Here is a 9,988-nt window from a genome sequence, read left to right as displayed (position 1 = left end):
TTTAGCAGCAGGGCAAATCAGCTGAAGTCACTGTTAGGATCAACAAAAGATTCAATAAATGTCTTAGGGAAAGCCGGAGTCTACAAAATCTCTTGTCCAGATTGTAATAAAATCTACATTGGTCAGACGGAAAGGACTTTGGAAACAAGGTTTAAGGAACACATCGTAGAAAAATGCTAACAAAGAGATGGATAAAGGACTTCATTATGAATTTAAATCCAAGGTTGCAGAACATATCGTTACAAAGGGGCAAAATTTGACTAAGGATAACATTAATATCCTGCGGACTGTATCTTCGCCTTGGAAACTAGACGTAGCTGAAAGTTTAGAAATATTTAAACATAATCTATCAACATTGCTTAATAGAGATCAAGGAAACGGATACTCGAGACTCTTTAGCATGCTACCTAAAACAACACATCGTATACTACCTGTTGGAGACTGAATTTAGGTATATGGTTAGGTAAATTTTGACATGGCAGTGGATACCTGCTGATTTTTAGTACCTATTGATTAGTATATAAAGGGTGATACGGTCAAAATGTGGTCAAGGGAAAACGCGTGTAAATCGGTGAAATCGTTTATTTAAAAAATCAAATTAAATTTCTTTTTCAAGTTCAATTAGTATAAAATTCAGGAAAAATATTCAGTTAGGCTTCCGCTTTTCCAAATCCGAATTGCCGGGCCTTACGCTTGACCCCTGCCATCAGATTTTGTACAGCCACCTTGTCCACCTTCTTCGCCGCAGAAAGCCAGTTTGCCTTGAACTGCTGCTCGCCCTTAGCAGTTTTTTTTTGGTCTTCTTTAGGTTCCGCTTGACAATAGCCCAGTATTTCTCAATTGGGCGGAGCTCTGGCGTGTTGGGAGGGTTCTTGTCCTTGGGAACCACCTGCACGTTGTTGGCGGCGTACCACTCCATGGCCTTTTTACCGTAATGGCAAGATGCCAAATCCGGCCAAAACAGTACGGAACAACCGTGTTTCTTCAGGAAAGGCAGCAGACGTTTATTCAAACACTCTTTCACGTAAATTTCTTGGTTGACAGTCCCGGAAGCTATGAAAATGCTGTTTTTCAAGCCACAGGTACAGATGGCTTGCCAAACCAGATATTTCTTTGCGAACTTTGACAGTTTCATGTGCTTGAAAACATCTGCTACCTTTCCCCTTCCTTTTGCCGTATAAAACTCCTGTCCCGGAAGCTGTTTGTAGTCGGCTTTGACGTAGGTTTCGTCGTCCATTACCACGCAGTCAAACTTCGTCAGCATCGTCGTGTACAGCCTCCATCCCGCGCTTTGGCCGTCGTATTTTGTTTATCATCGCGATTTGGAGTCACTACCTTCTTGTAAGTCGATAGTCCGGCTCGTTTTTTGGCTCGATGCACGGTTGTAGACGATACACCCAGCTTATTTGCGGCATCTCGGAGAGAGAGGTTAGGGTTTCGCTTGAAACTACCGGCAACTCTCTTTGTCGTCTCAGCGGCTTCCGGTTTTCGATTTCCCCCCGATCCAGACTTCCTGGCTGTCGACAAACGTTCCCCAAACACTTTAATTACATTTGTAACGGTTGATTTGGCAACTTTTAACGATTTTGCCAACTTTGCGTGCGAGTAGCTCGGATTTTCGCGATGCGCGAGCAAAATTTTGATACGCTGCTCTTCTTGCTTGGACGGCATTTTGACAACTGAAGAGTGAATTCCAAAATCAAAATAGGAGCAACATTCTACACACACACACCTTCAAAATGAGGGGTGTTCAGGTTTTTTAAATGCAAAATTGAAAGAAATACGTCAAGTTGATATTGACCAAATTTTGACCGTATCACCCTTTAACTCGTAGATAAAAGATGCATTCTTCAGTGGTGTTGAGTACTTGGCACTGATGAAGTAGGGAAGTAGTAGACGAAATACGCGTATCTGTCAAAAGATAAGCAATTATAACGGAAATTAAAGGAAATAAACCAACCCACTCAAAGCTCTTCATAATAAAATCATGTTGGTTATGTTTATCGCTATACAGCTTTCAAACATGTTGTAAAATACTTAGGTAAACAATCTGGAAAAATTTCAAGAGATTTGGGCCATGGAGGGGTTAATCAGAGGCTACATACTATTCGGTTCCCTTAAAAGGGTGACGAGGTACCCACCCAAGCAACATTCCAAGTTTTATCGAAGTTTTAAAGCATTCTACAAGTCTAAGTCATGGTCAACAGATCTCTCATAAAACCTCATAAACCTTATCTCTGGAACCGGTTCTGGAAGCCCCAGTATTCAGAATTTAATGGATATGTGAATTCAACAGAAATGCCGCGAATAGAACGTGCCCACATCATTTGTTCATCGATTCGACGATGCATCGAGTGATGTGTGTATCGGGGACACTCTCGAGTCCCCTTGAATCTCGAAGGGGGTTACGGCAAGGTGATGAACTTTCGTGTCTGCTGTTCAACATCGCGTTAGAAGGTGTGATCAGAAGAGCTGGGATAGACACGGATTGGACTTGCCATCAACGCATCAAAGACAAAATACATGAAAGGAAGAGGTTCTACGGAAGACAATGTTAGCCTCCCACCCCGAGTTCAAATTGACGGTGACGAAATGGAGGTGGTCGATGAGTTCGTGTATTTGGGCTCACTGGTGACCGCCGAAAATGATACCAGCAGAAAAATTCAAAGACGCATTATGGCAGGGAATCGTACCAACTTTGGACTCCGGAGGTCGCTCCGGTCGAATAAAATTCGCCGCCGCACGAAGTTGACTGTCTACAAGACGCTGATTAGACCGGTGGTCCTCTACGGCCACGAGACCTGAACTATGTTCGTGGAGGACCAACGCGCCCTTGTTGTTTTCGAACGGAAGGTGTTGCGTACCATCTACGGTGGAGTTCAGATGGATGACGGAACTTGGAGGAGGCGAATGAACCCCGAATTGCACCAGCTGGTAGGAGAACCATCCATCGTGCACATTGCAAAAGTTGGGCGATCGGCTGGCAATGTGGATCGACCAAGTAGAAGGTGACCTGCGGACCCTTCGCAGACTATGAGGCTGGCGAAGTGTGACCATGGATCGAGTAGAGTGGAGATGACTTTTTCGGACAGCAGAGGACAACAAGGCCTTAGCCTGATTGGTAAGGTAAGGTAAGTAAGTCAATTCAACAGGCTACATTTCCAATTCAACAGGTTGACAATGGCCACCCAATGGTTCTAGAATAGGTTGTGGCCAATCTCCGATTTAAAAAAAAGCTGATCATGCGGCATATACAAATTTTCAAAATTTCATGGGTATGTCAATAGAGGCCATTTCAATTGAGCAGAATGACAATGGCCACCCTTTGTCACTGGAGCAGGTTCCGGAAGTCTCGGATTGGGTAAACAATCTATGACTTCATCAAAACTTAGTCATGTGACATCTCAAAATTATCAGAAATTTGTAGACAATTCATTAGACATCATGCCAATTGAGCAGAGGTCCCTGGCCACCCAATGCTCTTTGAACAGGTGGCTAATCTCTGATTTTTACAAAACCAGACGTGTGAAACATAAAAATTTTCAGTACTTAATTGACAATTCTTTGGGCACCCTCTGAATTGAGCAGAGTGAAAATTAGTACACAATGCACCTGTAATAGGATGGTCAATCTCTTAATTCAACAAAACCTAGTCATGCAGAACATCTAAACTCCAAAATTTGGTAGACCGTGCCAATTTAGTAGTGGCAATGGCCACTCAATATCCCTGGAACTGGTTTTGGAGCCTCATATGAAGTGGCATGCCCCGTAACGTGGGTAGATCTTCTTTTCGTGGTACGTTTCGGGATGTAAGATCTACCACCGATTCCTAGTCCTGACTACTTCAAACAAGGGGAACAGGATTTTTCAGTAATCCAAGGAACACATCTTAGTCCTTGTTACTTTTTATGCCTTGTTGATAGTGACAAGACTTGGCTTTGTCTACCGAGGATGATCTTGAAACAAGGAAAAAAATGAGTTAGTTGTCTTCATCTATGTGATTCCTAATCTTCTATTCGTTGTTCCCTAGTTTGAAGTGGTTAAGGCTAGGGTTCTGATGCATGGTCATTATCGGTGTCATACCTTAATTTTGTTGCTAAGGAATCCAATTTTGACTGACAAAGGGGCGCGCCTTTGGTGGGTGTTTCAACACTCCAAAGGGTATAAATAATGGGACCTTTCAATTAGAGTAAAATGCGAGAATGACAACTGTAAAAAAATCGAATACTTCATCTTTTCTCAATAGTGATGGAGTAATACGACATGCACTAAACTAAGGACATGGGATATACTACAATAGATCAATTTACTGGTCGAAGTGGTGTTAGGTCCCGAACAGAGGAAAAAAATGAAGTGGCCAATCTTTGAAAAACTAGTCATGCGAGATGTCAAGTCATACCCAGAGTTGTGACCTATCACAATCACAATCGTCAAACGGATGATGGTAGTAACGCTTTGTACATTCCTATCAATGTGCTCGTCGAAGCTCCATGACTATCGATCAAGTTGACGAAAAAAGTAAAAAGCTGGTGAATGTCATCTTCGGTTGTGATTCATCACCGATCTGGTCATTCTCGACAATCACGACACTCATCTGTGCTCGTTTTGAAGCAGTTGATGCTTTGCTTGATTATGTGAATGTGTTGGTGAGTGAGTCCAACAGCTTCCGTTTAATATTGTCTGATGCTTTGTTTGTAACTCACACAGTTGCGCCTGCCGAGACGTCGTTACGCTTTTTCTCACCATCGTACTGCAGAAGTCTTCACTGTTTTCGTTGTGCTTTTCATAATCAGCAGTGAGTGTTACGTTTTGCCTGTGAGCAGCGACTCTTACTGGTGATTGTTGTTTGCCATGGCTCTACCTCTCAATGCGTGACAAAACGTTCTGTCAGCGATGGTCGGTTTATGCGTAGACGAGTGTCACGTGAGGGTCATGATATTTTGCATCACTAAGTCATACCATTAGATTCCATGCCAATTCAACAAAGTGACCATGGCCACTCAATGGCTCTGGAACAGTTTCCGGAAGCCTAAAAATTTCCACAATTTCATGGGCATATCATTAGAGGTCATTTCAATTGAGTAGAATGATAATGGCCACCCTATGTCACTGGAACAGGTTTCGGAAGTCTCGGAGAAGGTGGCCAATCTCTGAAGTCATCAAAAATTAGTCATGCGACATATCAAAATTTTCAGTTTTATGGACATGTCATTAGATTCCATGCTAATTCAACAGACTGACATCGATCAGCCAATGGCTCTGGAACAGGTTCTGGGCGTGCCTTTTGGGGTGTTCTCACTCTTCGAAGGGTATAAATAAAGACTGGAACGCGCAAAAATTGGTCGATAACAAAATCGTTTATTTTAGTCAAAATTCATATCACAAAAATCTTCTTATTTTTCTTTTGATAGTTCAATTCATATATTTAAAGAAAAAAATCTTCGTTTATTCTTTTGGTTTGCCAAATCCGAACTGGAGTTTTGGGCTGTTGGGAGGGTTGTGGTCTTTGGGCACTACAACCACGTTGTTCGCATCGTACCACTCGATTGCCTTTTTCCCATAGTGGCAGCTCGCCAAGCCCGGCCAGAACAGCACAGGTCTATTATGTTGCTTTAGGAGCCGCTTTTCCAGGCACTCCTGGACGTAGATCTCTTGATTGATGGTTCCTGTAGTAATGAAAATGCCGCTTTTTAGACCACATGTGCCTATGGCCTGCCAGACGAGATATGTTCTCGGGAACTTCGATAGTTTGATGGTTTTGAAAATTTCAGCCACCTTCCCTTTTCCTGAAGCGGTATAAAACTCCTGTCCCGGAAGCTGCTTGAAATTCGCCTTCACATAAGTTTCATCGTCCATGACGACACAGTCGAACTTTGTGAGCAGATTCGTATACAGTTTTCGGGACCACTGCTTTGCCGACGTGTTTTGTTTGTAATCTCGGTTCGCCACCTTCACCTTCTTAAACGTCGACAACTCGGCTCGTTCCTTGGCCCGCTGCACAATAGTATGGAAGACATTGAGCTTGCCAGCGACGTCCCGGATGGATCCGCTTATATTTCACCGGCACCTTCTTTGTCGTCGCTGACACGTCCGGATTACGATTGCCGCCGCTTCCAGGCTTCTTGGCGGTTGACAGACGCTCCCCGAACACTTTAAAAACATTTGTCACGGTCGATTTGGCCACATCCTGCAATTTTGCCAACTTGGCGTGTGAGAACGTCGGATTCTCTTGCTGCGCGAACAAAATTTTGACACGCTGCTCCTCTTGCTTTGCCGTCATTTTGAAAACTGGAGAGCAAACGTTGAAAACTCATCATAGCAACCATTGTACACTCAACTTCCAAATGCAGCATTTCAGGTTTTTTAATGCATTTTTAATAGAAATACACCAATTTGAAGTTGACCAATTTTTGTGCGTTCCAGACTTTAGCGGGACCTTTCAATTAGAATCCATTCCTTGCGATGAAGGCAAGAATGACATCTGTTTCAAAACCGAATACGAGAACGGGTTCTGAATGACCCTGAGGAAGTGGTCAACCTCTAAATTCATCCAAACTGGTAATTTGGCACATCAAAACTTTCAGAATGTTATAGATTTGTCATCCCAAGTAACATTGCAAGTTTAATCGTAGTTTTAAAGCATTCCACAAGTCAAAATCATGGTCTTCAGAACCCTCATAGAACCCAAATTGTTACTTGGGATTCGTGACATGCCAATCGAGCAGAGAGGCTCAATGTCCCTGGAACAGTGCCCTGGAACCCCAAAGAAAGTGGCCGTGATGCGTTTCAATGCTTTCAGACTGTTTTCGACAATTTGGAGACCACAGCAGTTCAGGGAATATAATGGTCATTAGACTGATGCAAAATTTGAAATTTTCGCTCCACAGTGTTGAAACGGTTTCAAATCAGGTCCTGACTAGCCTCCGAAAGTTTAAACTCATTTGATAAGAAACTGACTTCGCACAAACCATTTGAAGTTTATATGGATATTACTATGGAAAAACCATAATTTCGGTTCATATAAATCTCAAAATTCACCAGTTCACTCTACTTTGAAAAATGATAGCTGAGCTTGTTGAAAATGTACTCAGCTACAACTTTGTTGAAGACCACTTTTCGATCAACGGTAATGAATAAAAATTATTGATGATTCAAGTCACTGATGTCTTATGATTATGCTCAATCAACTGTTCAGCGGCAACATTGGTGTTTATGGCGCGTAGAATAGAAGACAAAACCATGGCTACTGCAGAATACAGTGTTGCCCACAATACAGTTGCTTGATCTTGCCATAAGATTATCAATCTCTTGAATAATTGCTTAAATTTTTTTGCATATGTCCAATGGTCATCTCGTCATGTTAGTGATGAATGTTTGGTAGCTGGGAATTTCGGCTCACCACAGCTGTCTCATCAAATGATCATTGTCAATCTTGTAAATTGGCATGGTTTCGAATGATATACTCGTTAAACCGATAAGATAAACTGCATGGTTGTTTATAGTAGAAATAGATTGATTGATCCTCGGATTGATCTTATTTCCTGGGATTTCAGAACCAGTTCCGAAGACTTCAGGTAGCCATTGTCACTCTGTTCAGTTGGCATGATCTGTAATGAATTGTCCAGGAATTTCTGAATATTTCGATTAGCCGCACGTCTGGTTTTGTTCAATACGAAAGACACCACTTCCTCTGGGCTTCCGGAACTGGTTCCAAGGACATTGAGTGGCCATATGGTGTCTTCGCATGGTCTCTAATGCCCCGTAACGTGGGTAGATCACCTTTTCATGGTACGTTACGGGATGTAAGATCTACCACCGATTCCTAGTCCTGACTACTTCAAACTAGAGGAACAGGATTTTTCAGTAATCCAAGGGACACATCTTAGTCCTTGTTACTTTTTATGCCTTGTTGATAGTGATAAGTCCTCGGACTGCCTGGACCGAGGATGATCTTGAAACAAGAAAAAATGACTTAGTTAGTCTTCACCTATGTGATTCCTAATCTTGTATTCGTTGTTCTATAGTTTGAACTGGTTAAGACTAGGGTTTTGATGCATGGTCATTATCGGTGTCATCACTTAATTTTGTTGCTAAGGAATCCAATTGTTAATGACAGAGTGGCGCGCTTTTGGAGGGTGTTTCAACACTCCGAAGGGTATAAATAGCGGGACCTTTCAATTAGAGTCGGATCCTTGCGATAAATGCGAGAATGACAACTGTAAAAAAAATCGAATTCTTCATCATTTCTCAAAAGTGATGGAGTAATACGACATGCACTAAACTAAGGACACGGGATGTACTACAATAGATCAAATTACTGGTCGCAGTGGTGTTAAGTCCCGAACAGAAAAAAATGGTCTCAAATGAATTGTTTCTTAAATTCTGGATATAGGGTTTTTGATGTAATTTCCGTCCTACTAAGGACATCGCGCACTTTACCACGCTTTTTGGAAAGGGTTTGAACAAAACATGGAATGTTTTCATCAAAGATAACTTCTAAATTTATCCACCTTTCCATACGTACCATTGGATTTGATAAAGAGTCAAACAATGTTGAGATATTATTAAAAATCTAACACTGCTTCTTGCTTCTAAATTCGTCCTACGCGTTTCAATTCCGTCCAAACGCATTGAAACGCCATTAGATTTCCTTCGTCCTACGGATAAACGGAGAAAAAGGGGATGCGCTAGGAGCGCTTCTTTTGTTTTGATAACAATGAGCGTAAATATGCATACAATGCGCTCTAATAGGATTTATGTTGTAGCTAATGAACTAACGCATCGGAACAAACGTATTATTGTTTTGTCCATTGTAAAATCATTGATATTATTGATGATTTCTGCTCGATAGAACGGAAATGGGCGATTACGACGAAGTAGCGCTCTTCCCTACCGCATAACTAGTTTTTGTTGAAATCAGAGATTGGTCACTTCCTGCTGAGCTTTCAGAACCTATTCCAGGGTCATAGGGTGGCCATTGTCACTCTGTTAAATTAGCATGACATCATTTCACTTATTCGCCATATGTGGAGCCATTCCTCCTGCTGCCTCGCTGTCTCCACCTCTGCGGCTGTTCCATTCAAGTGTTTAAGGCTTGTACTCGAAAAAAAATGCACAATTTTTATCCGTGTGTAACTTTTTTATCCGTGGGCAAAAATTTATGAAAATCTGGGTAAGTTTGTAGTGAATTGTTTACATGTGCAAAATTTCATAACAATCGGTTCAGTAGTTATTGAGATGTTATCGAAACAAGAAGGAAATCGCCGGAGTATTTTGCGCGCCTTCATGGAAAATCCGACTGCGACCATGAGATGGATCGGAAGACAACTGGGAACTACCCATACAACTGTGTCTCGGGTGGTAAAATCGTTTAAGGAGTCCCAGACGACCGAGCGACGGGCTGGAAGTTGAAGAAAATCGAAGACAGCTGACCCTGTGAAGGCCCGGAAGGTGTTGGATTATTTCAAGCGTAAGCCGAACCTTTCGATTCGCGACGCGGCTCTGAAGGCAAAGTGTTCCGCCTGGTTCGTTCAGCAAACCATGAAACGAGCTGGGCTTCGTGTATTCAAGGAAGGTACCGAACCGGCGTGATCAATAAAACACGGCGGCCAAATCTCGCGCAAGGAAGCTGTATCGAGAGTAGTTAACGAAACCGATGTGTGTGGCTATGGATGACGAAACCTACATCAAGGCAGACGCAACACGGTTTGATGTTCCGGAAGACATAAGGAAGAAGAAAGTGGACAAATTCGCCAAGAAATTCTTGCTCTGGTAAACTGAGTAAACCGTACATCACAATGGGTAGCATAAACAGCGAAATTTACCGCACAGAGTCCTCCAGAAGCGTCTGTTGCCCTTCCTGCGGTCCCGCGGAGGCGAGACATTATTTTGGCCGGACCTGGCATCATGCCATTACGCGCGATCGACGTTGGATTGGTATAGAGACAATAACGTTGTTTTTGTACCAAAAACCGCCAACTCCCCAAAT

The sequence above is a fragment of the Ochlerotatus camptorhynchus genome, unplaced genomic scaffold (assembly GCF_037179485.1).
Source record: "Ochlerotatus camptorhynchus isolate MF236.1 unplaced genomic scaffold, CSIRO-AGI_Acam_v1.1 ptg000308l, whole genome shotgun sequence".
NCBI classification, from domain to species: domain Eukaryota; kingdom Metazoa; phylum Arthropoda; class Insecta; order Diptera; family Culicidae; genus Ochlerotatus; species Ochlerotatus camptorhynchus.
The sequence above is the reverse complement of the archived record's forward strand: the minus strand, read 5'-3'. Positions refer to the sequence as shown.